Below are 9,950 nucleotides of genomic sequence, written 5' to 3'. Positions count from 1 at the left end.
TATATATTCCTGCCTGGCTATATTGTGTTAAGTCATTGACTAAAAGCAGTTTCTTTATTAACCAATGGCAATAAAACATAATCACAGCATACAGAGGGGAATGCCACATCAAATTACCTTTTTCAAGAAGAGAAAATATGTAACATTTATATAGAATAGCAATTCTTTGTGCAACTTAATCATTGGCTTTCTATGACGTGTCTCAGAAGTTTTAAATTTGGAATAAAATTGTGTTGTTCTTCAAACATACAAAATGAAAATGCATGTTAATTATACTAATATAGTATAAATACTTTTAATATATCCAGTAAGTAAAATCATTTAAAATATTCATATTTTATGCAATAGAAATATATATGTGTATAGGTAAACATGAAATATTTGATATATTTAAATATTTGTACTTGGAAAGGTAATAAGCATATACTTCAGATCAATTTCTGAATAGCATCCTGAAATGATGAAATTTCACTTATTTTGATGAGGTTTTTTTTTCCCCATGTAATGATTTCTGGGAGGTATTGAAAGAGAACTTGCTCTAAATCAGAAGTTGCAGGTCATAATAACAGGTCACATTTTCCCTTGGAGACCTGGTAGAGTAGATCTCATTTTCTAGACAAAAATTCACTTTCAGCTGTGTTGTGTTTTCATACAATTAAAGGTGCCTTATTCTTCTGACACAAAGAAGGTATGATTGAAACATGTTCTAAAATAACTGCAGTTTGAGTTTTCTTCAATTAGATAATCTGGTAACAACAAAAGTAGGAAATTACAGCAAACGTCACAGATTTTAAGTATTAAAAAAAAATGCCTGTAGTTATTTGGGCCTATACAGAGAAATCAACATGAAGCAAATTGCAAACTAGAGAAGATAAAATTGTCATGAGTTATTAGTATAGGAACTATGCTAGTAAAAGCATTTTTGAGCACATTTTTGCACATTAACAGTTTTGCGATATATGATTTATATAACTCTTAAAGAATGAATAGCTAGCCATTTATAACGTGCATAAATTTAATTGTGTTTCTGGAAGGTGAGGCCATATGTTTCCCATTTTCAATGAATAATTCATATGAAAGTGATATTGATGACATTTGAAAAGAAATGCTAGTCTCGTGTACTAAAAAATAAATGTGTATAAGATATACACAGTAGGAATATGATAAATTGTAGATTAGCTCATGTTGTAAAAAGGTATTAATTAAAATATCCTTTGAAAAATATTGATTTGCTGAGGATGGTGTCACACACCTTAAAGTCAGAATACAGGAGGCAGAGATAGGTGAATATCTGTTACTTAAAGGCCAGTCTTGTCTACAAAGTGAGTTCCCAAAGAACTATGAGTACATGAATACATCCTGCCCTAAAACATTGACTCTTTTATATGTTCTCAAAATATAAAATCCAAATAAAAATGCCATCATTACAGTAAGAAAATATGAATATTAATAATAGCCAATGTGGCAAAAAAGTGTTTTAAATGCTATTTTTGAAGGCATATAATATTCTATTGAATAAAGAATTATATGAGCACCTAAAGAGTCAGTGTGCCTGGTGTCATCTAGGGAATGCTGTTTAAATTCATAAGCCAATTAAATGAAAATTGGGATAACTATTAAATAACTACTTTACAATCACTTACTTTACCCTATGAATGATTATCTGCAACTCTACAGCAAGGTTTCCAAAAGTCTCTCTGTCATTTACTGTGACTTGTGCCTCTTCAGTATACACAGATTCCATGAGGAGCAGCGTTTTTTTTCTACAAAGGGAACTCAACCATGACTAATTTCTCTGGGTTGCTGTATTTTTTGAACTCACCATTCTTCCAGATGACTGGGTATAAAACGATGACAGATGTTACTATGTTTATGATTCTTTATCCATATGTGCACTTATATTTCTTATGTGGTCTGATTTACAACATGGGTGTTTTTCCTTGCCTTAGTCATGAAGTTCTCACAGCTCTAAACGTTGGGAATAACAATACTCACTAACCCACTCTTTACTTCCAATCTCAAATACGTACTACAACAGCAGAGAACATCTCTTTGAAACTTGATTTTTTTCACATTTTTTTTCCTTGATTAATAGGAAAGACATTTTCTGAATAGTGACAATAGGTTTTAAGACACACACACACCCCTCAAGCCAGTCTTTCACTTTTATTGCTGTTTTATTGTCTGCTATTCAACAGACATTGCTTTTATTTTGAAACAGCTTGATCTCATTTTTTCATGTGCAGAAGATAAAAACATTCCATCCACAAATATGCATTGTTATGGGGATTATACTTAGCAGAGATATTTGAGAATCAGGAGGTCTGAAAAGCTACATTTCCAATGAAAGCAGGGCATGCATTCTTTTCTTGAATCTTATTTTATCATTCCAGGAAAGGGGTAAGTGTGTTCTTACAGGTGAGGAATCCACCACCTTCAATAATCAGGGTAAAAGTAATCTTACTAAGTAATCCTATCATCCATCGGTGTCTGTTCCTGCATGGTAATCTTCCATAATTTACTCTCCCTAGACCACCAAAACCATTTTATATTATCATATATATATATATATATATAACTATAATCACTTATTCAGATTATTTATGAACTCTCTGAGTTTATCTTTTTCTAGGGTCTTGACTAGTATTATATGTACAATCCATAGAACATAGAATTGAAATATTTTGTTCAAAGTATAATGCCCTTTCCTTAGTTTGGTTCTGTTAGTTTAGTTTACATGTTTTATTCCCAAAGCCTAAAGAATAGAGGAGTGATTTTCCTCCCTTCACAGGTTATAAATACCATATTTTATATATTAACTTGCAATGACATATATTACCTCAATTTATTTCTGTGCTTGTGAATGACTGGTAAAAGATTGCTATGAACCATATTATCTTAGAGGCAATACCATGCAGTATTAGAAAGGCTGGTTATGCAGCTGCAAACTTTTAAACTTAGGCTACCACTTACTATGTGACCTTGGCAAATTAAATGCATTCTTTTGCCTTAGGATATTTTTTAACATATGAGAATAAATAGGATTCCTCATGGTGGTATATTAAAAATCAAGTGAATATCATAAATCATACTTAAATACCTCTTACCCGGCATTCAGTCAATGCTCACTTTATATAGTACTAATGAACCAGACGTTTTTATTAAGGCCAGTAGTGAAACAACACTGGCAAGGCTGATCTGATTTTAAATATTTTATTTTATCATTTAAACTTCCCTTTTACTTATTCTTTGCATCTTTCACATCATGCATCTCAGTCCCATTCAACTCCTCATCTCTTTGCACCCACCTTCTGCTCTTGCAGCCACTCCCCCCTCGAATAAAATAAAATTTAAAAGGAAAAAAAAGAAAACTGAAAACAAGAGGTAAAATCTCATCATGAAAGATGGAGTTTGACATAGTGCGTCAAGCAGTAAACCCGTTTGTCCATAAATTTTATTTGCAAGTGTTCATTGCAGAGTCACTGATATGGTTCATGTTCTCTGGTTTAGGCAGCACTAACGATGCTAGGATCTCGCTAGGACTCCTCATGGATATCCTGTTGTTGCCTTATGTGGTGGAGATCCTGCAGCTTTGGGAGTGCATGACTGTTGCCTTCATTCTCATCATGTGATCCTGCACGTCATGGATGGGGTGGATGTTGCGGGTGGGACAACTCATAACCCTGATTCTGACCCGGGTCATTTCAGGGCACCTACAGGGCACCTACAGCATGTCTACAGTGTTGGTTCTGCTGTGCTGCCAGGAAAAATTTAGGGTCCACTTTCCAGAGTGCTGCAGCTGATGCGAGGGAGGGTCGCCCCTCTCCCACCAAAGACTGATTTTAATTCTTACTTAATGTGTTTATTTGTTATTTATATTTAGGTTTGTTTGTTTTCTTTTGGGGAAAAATCTGATTGATGTCATGCATGAGGAATACTTCTGCAAACATTTTCTTCTACTCAGAGTCATGCTAGCTTTACTTCAACCACAAAGCAATGCCATGCAAGACAATATAAATGACAGCACAGGGGCTGGAAAGATGGCTCAGAGGTTAAGAACACTTTCTGTTCTTCCAGAGGTCCTGAGTTCAATTCCCAGCAACCACATGGTGGCTCACAACCATCTATAATGAGATATGGTGCCCTCTTCTAGCCTACAGGCATTCATACAGACAGAATACTGTATGCACAATAAATAAATTTAAAAAAAAAGAAAAAAAATGACAGCACAATGGCTTCTGGTTAAAAGATACAGAATATCATTTTGAAAACAAATGGATTGCTAGTTTTCTATTCAATTTTTTAATTGAAAATGGGTAATTCAAATGCCTTTGTTTTATAAGATAGCATAAAGCACCTTTTGTGCTTTGTTATACATGTTAACATCTGCATTTTTCAGTAGAAAATAGCATAAAAATCTTTCCTCGTTAAAATTGAAGTTTGTGATATAAATGTAAATACTGGAATAAACTAGATGAAGTGAAAAATATAGTGTTTTGGAGTGCTTTCTTTTTCTCTTCTGTTAGATGTGTTACATCATGATTTGGAGTTTTTACATTTTTGTGAAATTAAAAAAAATATTTTCAAGATAAAGGAGCATATAAATGCTATTTTATTCTAGCATAAACATTTTTTCTATTTCTCCATTAAACAAAATTAAACGTCTCAGCTGCCATTTATCTAGCTCATAAAGAGAATATAAAACATAAATTCTCTCTCTTTCTGTTGTAAATGAAATTACTGTAAAATAAATAAAATTTACTTTTTGTACTAGTTGCTTATAATCATGAACCTCAGTAACCTGATTAAAAAAGAAACAAACATCCATTTGCCTGATAGATTTCTTTGTTTGTTTTAAGACAGAGTCTCATATAGCCCAGGTTATCCTGAAACTCATTTTGTAACCAGGGATAACCTTAAACTCCTGATCTTTCTGATTCTAATCCCATTATGGATGAGGACGAAACTGCAACAACATCTGAGGAGTACTGGCTTTTGGGGGAAGGAGAGCCAGTCTTCATCAAAGATATGGCAACTGTTCTCTCCTGCTGATAGTTGATTATATTACTAATGCCCATATAATTAGCACCACATTGGTTTCTTTCTTTTCTTTCTAGAGTACATGAAATTGGGAGGGTAAAGTTTTTGGAACATAGGAGATGAGCTGAAGGGATGGAACAGAGAGGGTGGCTTTGATCAAAACACATTTATATACGTCTATGCAATTCTCAAAGAACTAAATGAGAAAAGAAGACTGAAGATAAGTTTTTGTCCAGAGAGTATACATTGCACCAGGATCACTTCTCTTTCTAGATTATGTCTTAAAGGAGGCCATAATGATCTCTTTTCTTGAAATCCCAGGACAATACTACTCATGACAATATGAAAAAATTCTTTCCAATTTTCTAATTTTAACTTTTCTTAATTTTTATCATTTTTCTAAGACTTAGCAGTTTTATTGTGAAGGACCTAAAATGTGAACTTATTCTACCTTGTCTGAAGGTCAGAGAGTCTGAGGTTGATGAAAGTTGTTGACACTTAGTAGCTACACACCCTGACCTATACTTTGACAGTCTCTCAAAGTATTGGAGCAAGTAACAGTTTTAGTTGTGTTTCTTTTACATATGTGTGTGTCCTTGTATTTGGGGCATAGATGTTCTGGTTTGAGACTTCACCTTGATGAATTGTTCCTGTTCTGAGTATAAAGTATCCTTCTCCATCTCTTCTGATTGACTTTAATTTGAAGTCTATTTTGTTAGATGTTAGGATAGTTAAACCCATTTGCTTCTTAGGCCAATTTGATTGGAAAATCTTTTCCCAACTCTTTACTTTGAGTAAATATCTGGCTTTGAGGTTGAAATGTTTCTTGTATAAAGCAGAAGGATGGATCCTGCTTTTATACCCTTTCTCTTAGTCTTGTCTTTTTATAGGTGAGTTGAGTCTATTGGTATTAAGATATATTAATGACCAGTGATTTTTAATCTCTATTATTTTTTGGTGTTTCTGTGTTTCCCTTCTTTGGGGTTTGCTGGTTGAGGTTATGTGTTATCTGTGTTTTTGTGGGAGCAGTAAGCTACTTGGGTTGGAGTTTTCCTTATAGGACTTTTTGTAGAGCTTGATTTGTGGGCAGGCATTGTTTCAATCTGGTTTTGTCATGGAATATGTTATTTTCTCCATTGATGGTGATTGAAAGCCTTGCTGGAAATAGTATTTTGGCTTGCATCCATGGTCTGTTAGTGTCCGTAGAACATCTTTCCAGGATTTTCTGGATTTCATGGTTTCCACCAAGATGTTGGTTGTAATTCTGATAGGTCTGTCTCTTTATGTTGCTTGACTACTTTCTTTTGCAGCTATTAATAGTCTTTTTTTTTAATTCTATGTGTTTTGCATTTTGATTATTATGTGGTGAGGGGCCTTTTTTGTTTTGTTTNTTATTTTCTTTATACTATCTTCATTACCTGAGATTATCTCTTCCATCTCTTGTATTGTGCTGGTTATATTTGTCTCTTTACTTTCCATTCATTTACCCAGATTTCCATTTTCAGAATTCACTCAATTTTTGTTTTCTTTCTTGCCTCAATTTGTCTTTAAGTCTTGAACTGTTTGCTCCACTTCTTTATTTGCTTTTCTTAACTCTGTTTTCTTTAAGTGATTTTTTGATTTCTTCCAATTTCTTATTTATGTTTTCCTTCATTTTTTAAAGGAATTTATAATTTTCTGTTTAAAAGTCCCCATCATCCTCATAAAGTTACATTTAAAATTGTTTTCTTCTGTTTCTTTTAGGTGAAGATGATCAAGTCTATCTGTTGTATGACCATTGGGTTCTGATGATACTATTTTGCTTTTAAGGTGGTTGAATAAATTCTTACATTGGAGCCTACCCATATCTTCCTCCAATTGATGCTTGCAATGTTTCTGCCTCTTGGCCCAATCCTTCCAGTTCTGTGTTGTTTGGAACTGGTCTAGGTCTTCTCTGTAGTGTTGCTGTCTGTGTCTCAGGGAGCAGCCGATGTCTCCCTTAGCCCACTCTCCTGGTCCACTCTCTTGGTCTGCTCTCTAGGTTCTTTCTTTTGGTCCACTCTGTGGAGTCACAGCCTGAGCTTCAATGTTCTTCTGATGGTCCTCTCTGTATAGTTGCACCCTGTGTTTCAGATTTCATCTGAGGTAACAGGGGATAGGAGGGATTGCAGGTGGAGTGGGATTTGTAGCTTACAGGGTCTGATTGATGGTATAGTGGTGTTGGAGCAGCCTACCTACAAGAAGCTTGCCTGCTGGCTGTATAGAGAAGCTGAGGCAGGTGGGGGAGGGGCTGGTGTTTTGCCCCAATAGGGACTGTCTAGAGAGTGGAGTACCCTGCTGGGTAGAGGATCGTAACTCACCTCTTGGTCTTCTCTGAATAGTTGTACCTTTGTTTCAGCATTCATCTGAGTTTGTGGGCAATAGGAAGGTTTGGGGGTAGTGTGGGTCTTGTAGCTTGCATGGTCCAATTGATGGGGTGGGAGTGTTTGAGTAGCTTACCTGCAGAAAGCTTGCCTGCTGGCTGGCTAGACAACCTTTGTGACTCTTTCTTATCTCTGTTCTTCCTACCTAACATTTCTAATCTTCTTTCCCCCTACCCCATGATGTACAGCCTGGCCACGGCTAGAGTCAAAGCAGTAGTCACCACCAAAATAATGGTCTATGACATATGGTAGCCCAATGTGGCTGCTCCCGACATATGGCAGTCCAACAGGGCAGCTCCAGACATTTTATCATTCTTTAAATTCTATAAACACTCCAATTAAGAAACACTGTCTTGAAAAACCAAAAAAAAAAAAAAGCCCCAATTTAGTTCTTCTTTTTAGGATTGCTAGATTAACATGCCAAACAAAGATACACAAAAAAGAATTTAAGAATATTATAATTTACCAATACTTGTAAGTTGAATTTCCACAATTATCAAAGACAAAAGCATCTGGAATACTGCATGGAAGTTTTTCTGCTAATATTTTTCCTATTTTCTTGAATTTCTCTTTCCCATTTTGGGGTGTCCTCCTACTTTTTTAAAAATGAAAATTGCTAACTTCTGTGCAAGGGTAGGATTTCCTTTTTGTATCCGAGTTAGGGGTTATTTTGGCACGGATCCACTTAAGGCTTCATCCCAAAGTCAGTTCATTCACCTTTTCCCTGAGTTTATCTTTCAGAAATAGAGAATAATGTAAGAGACTCAATACACTAAGTGATCGTGCCTTGTGTGTATGTGCATGTTGGAGACAGTAAGATTCATTTCAAACAAGGAATGTGTTCTTCTCTCTTGGAGCTTCCCTGTAAAGGTGTTACATTCCTGGGTGTTGTTTCTGTTATTTCTTCCATGTTGAACTTGGGGAAGTGAGCAACTTCTTTACAGTCAGGCACTGATACAATTTAAAAACTAAAGGAGGAAAAGTTGCAGTACATAAGAAAGAAAACAGAAAATGTAAAAAGTTGAACATTGGAGGAGTAACAAAAGAAAAAAAAATGCTGAATACTAGAAAACTTAGTTCTAACAAATATTGTTACAGAAACACTCTGAAGTGAACAATATGACAACTAGCTCAGAATAAGTCAACACAACATTAAATAACCAAGGAGAAAGGCAAGCACCCGAAAGAACTCACAAAGACATTAGAAGGCAATAGCTTGGACAGCTCAGCACAAAGGGCCAGAGATATGGCATTGACCCAGTGATTTTTCCAGTGAAAATGGATCATCCTTGGTGTTCCATGTGACCATTCCCCCAAACTGTAGATAGAAAGCACGGGTCTTTCTTAAAAGAGGTAATGTATTCTAAGGCAAATATAAGTAACATGACCTGGGGACATGGATTCAGAGAGCCTCCAATGGTAGGCAGTTACCAAAATTTGGAACAGAAAGACAAAGGTCAGTCATGAATCAGTACATGAGCTTTACTTGGTGGGACAGCAGATAGGTGGTTATAGCAAAGTAGGAAAACCTTGCTTTCAGGTTTCTGTTGCTACCATATTACCTTGCAATCTAGTGGTCTGCTAATAATTTAAATAATTAATAAAAATTTTTACATGATAGAAATCTTTATATTAGGTCAGATATAGGTTAGTAATAAATGACTTATGAAAATTAAAGATAGACTTAAATAATTTATAGCATTCCAACCTTCCATATCACTGAATTCTATCACTCAGTCTATAGGAACTTTAACAGAAGTGTGAAATTTTTAGAAACTTAAGTTTATATAATATGTGTATATGTAGTATACATTCATGCTCTTTCTCCATTCTGGTGTATTTATTGATTTTCTAGTATTAGTGTGTTTACAGATTATTTTTCTTAAATGATTGCCAAGTTTGATATTTAGAAATACTTAATTTTCTTTCTTTGTGATTGAATATCTGAATTTAGAATGGGATAGAAAAGGAAAAAATATGCACTTATGAACATGAGTCAAAATAGTATTCCAAAGCATCATATGTCCTTCTGGGCTTCTATTCAATAAGAAAGAAACATACCAAAATAGACCTCAACTCCTACATGGTTTTCTGCAAGGTATGACGAGAATAGTAGATTCAAAGACCTAAGCCACAACTCCTTCTACTTTACTTTCTCTTACCTCTCACATCAATTGAAAATATCCATGGCAAGACCAATAATTACTATGCTTAAGTGTTTTGACTACTAATGAGACAGACATAGCTAAAACTTTGTTTGGTATGGTGATTTGAATGAGAATACCTTCCACAGTCCCATATATTTAAATGCTTATTCACCAGGGAGTGGAAACATTTGAAAAGGATTAGAAGGATTAAGAAGTATGACCTAATAGAGATACTGTAAATGAATGTTTCTGTCCCACCCAATCCAATCCCCAAAATACACACAGAGGCATATATTAATTGTTAAACGGTTTGACCTCTTAGCTGAGGCTTATTGCTAACTAGCTCTTATACCTTAAACTG

Source organism: Alexandromys fortis, unplaced genomic scaffold, assembly GCF_014885135.2.
Source record: "Alexandromys fortis isolate MF-2015 unplaced genomic scaffold, M_Fortis_MF-2015_v1.1 scaffold_61, whole genome shotgun sequence".
NCBI lineage: Eukaryota > Metazoa > Chordata > Mammalia > Rodentia > Cricetidae > Alexandromys > Alexandromys fortis.
This window is presented reverse-complemented; position numbering follows the sequence as displayed.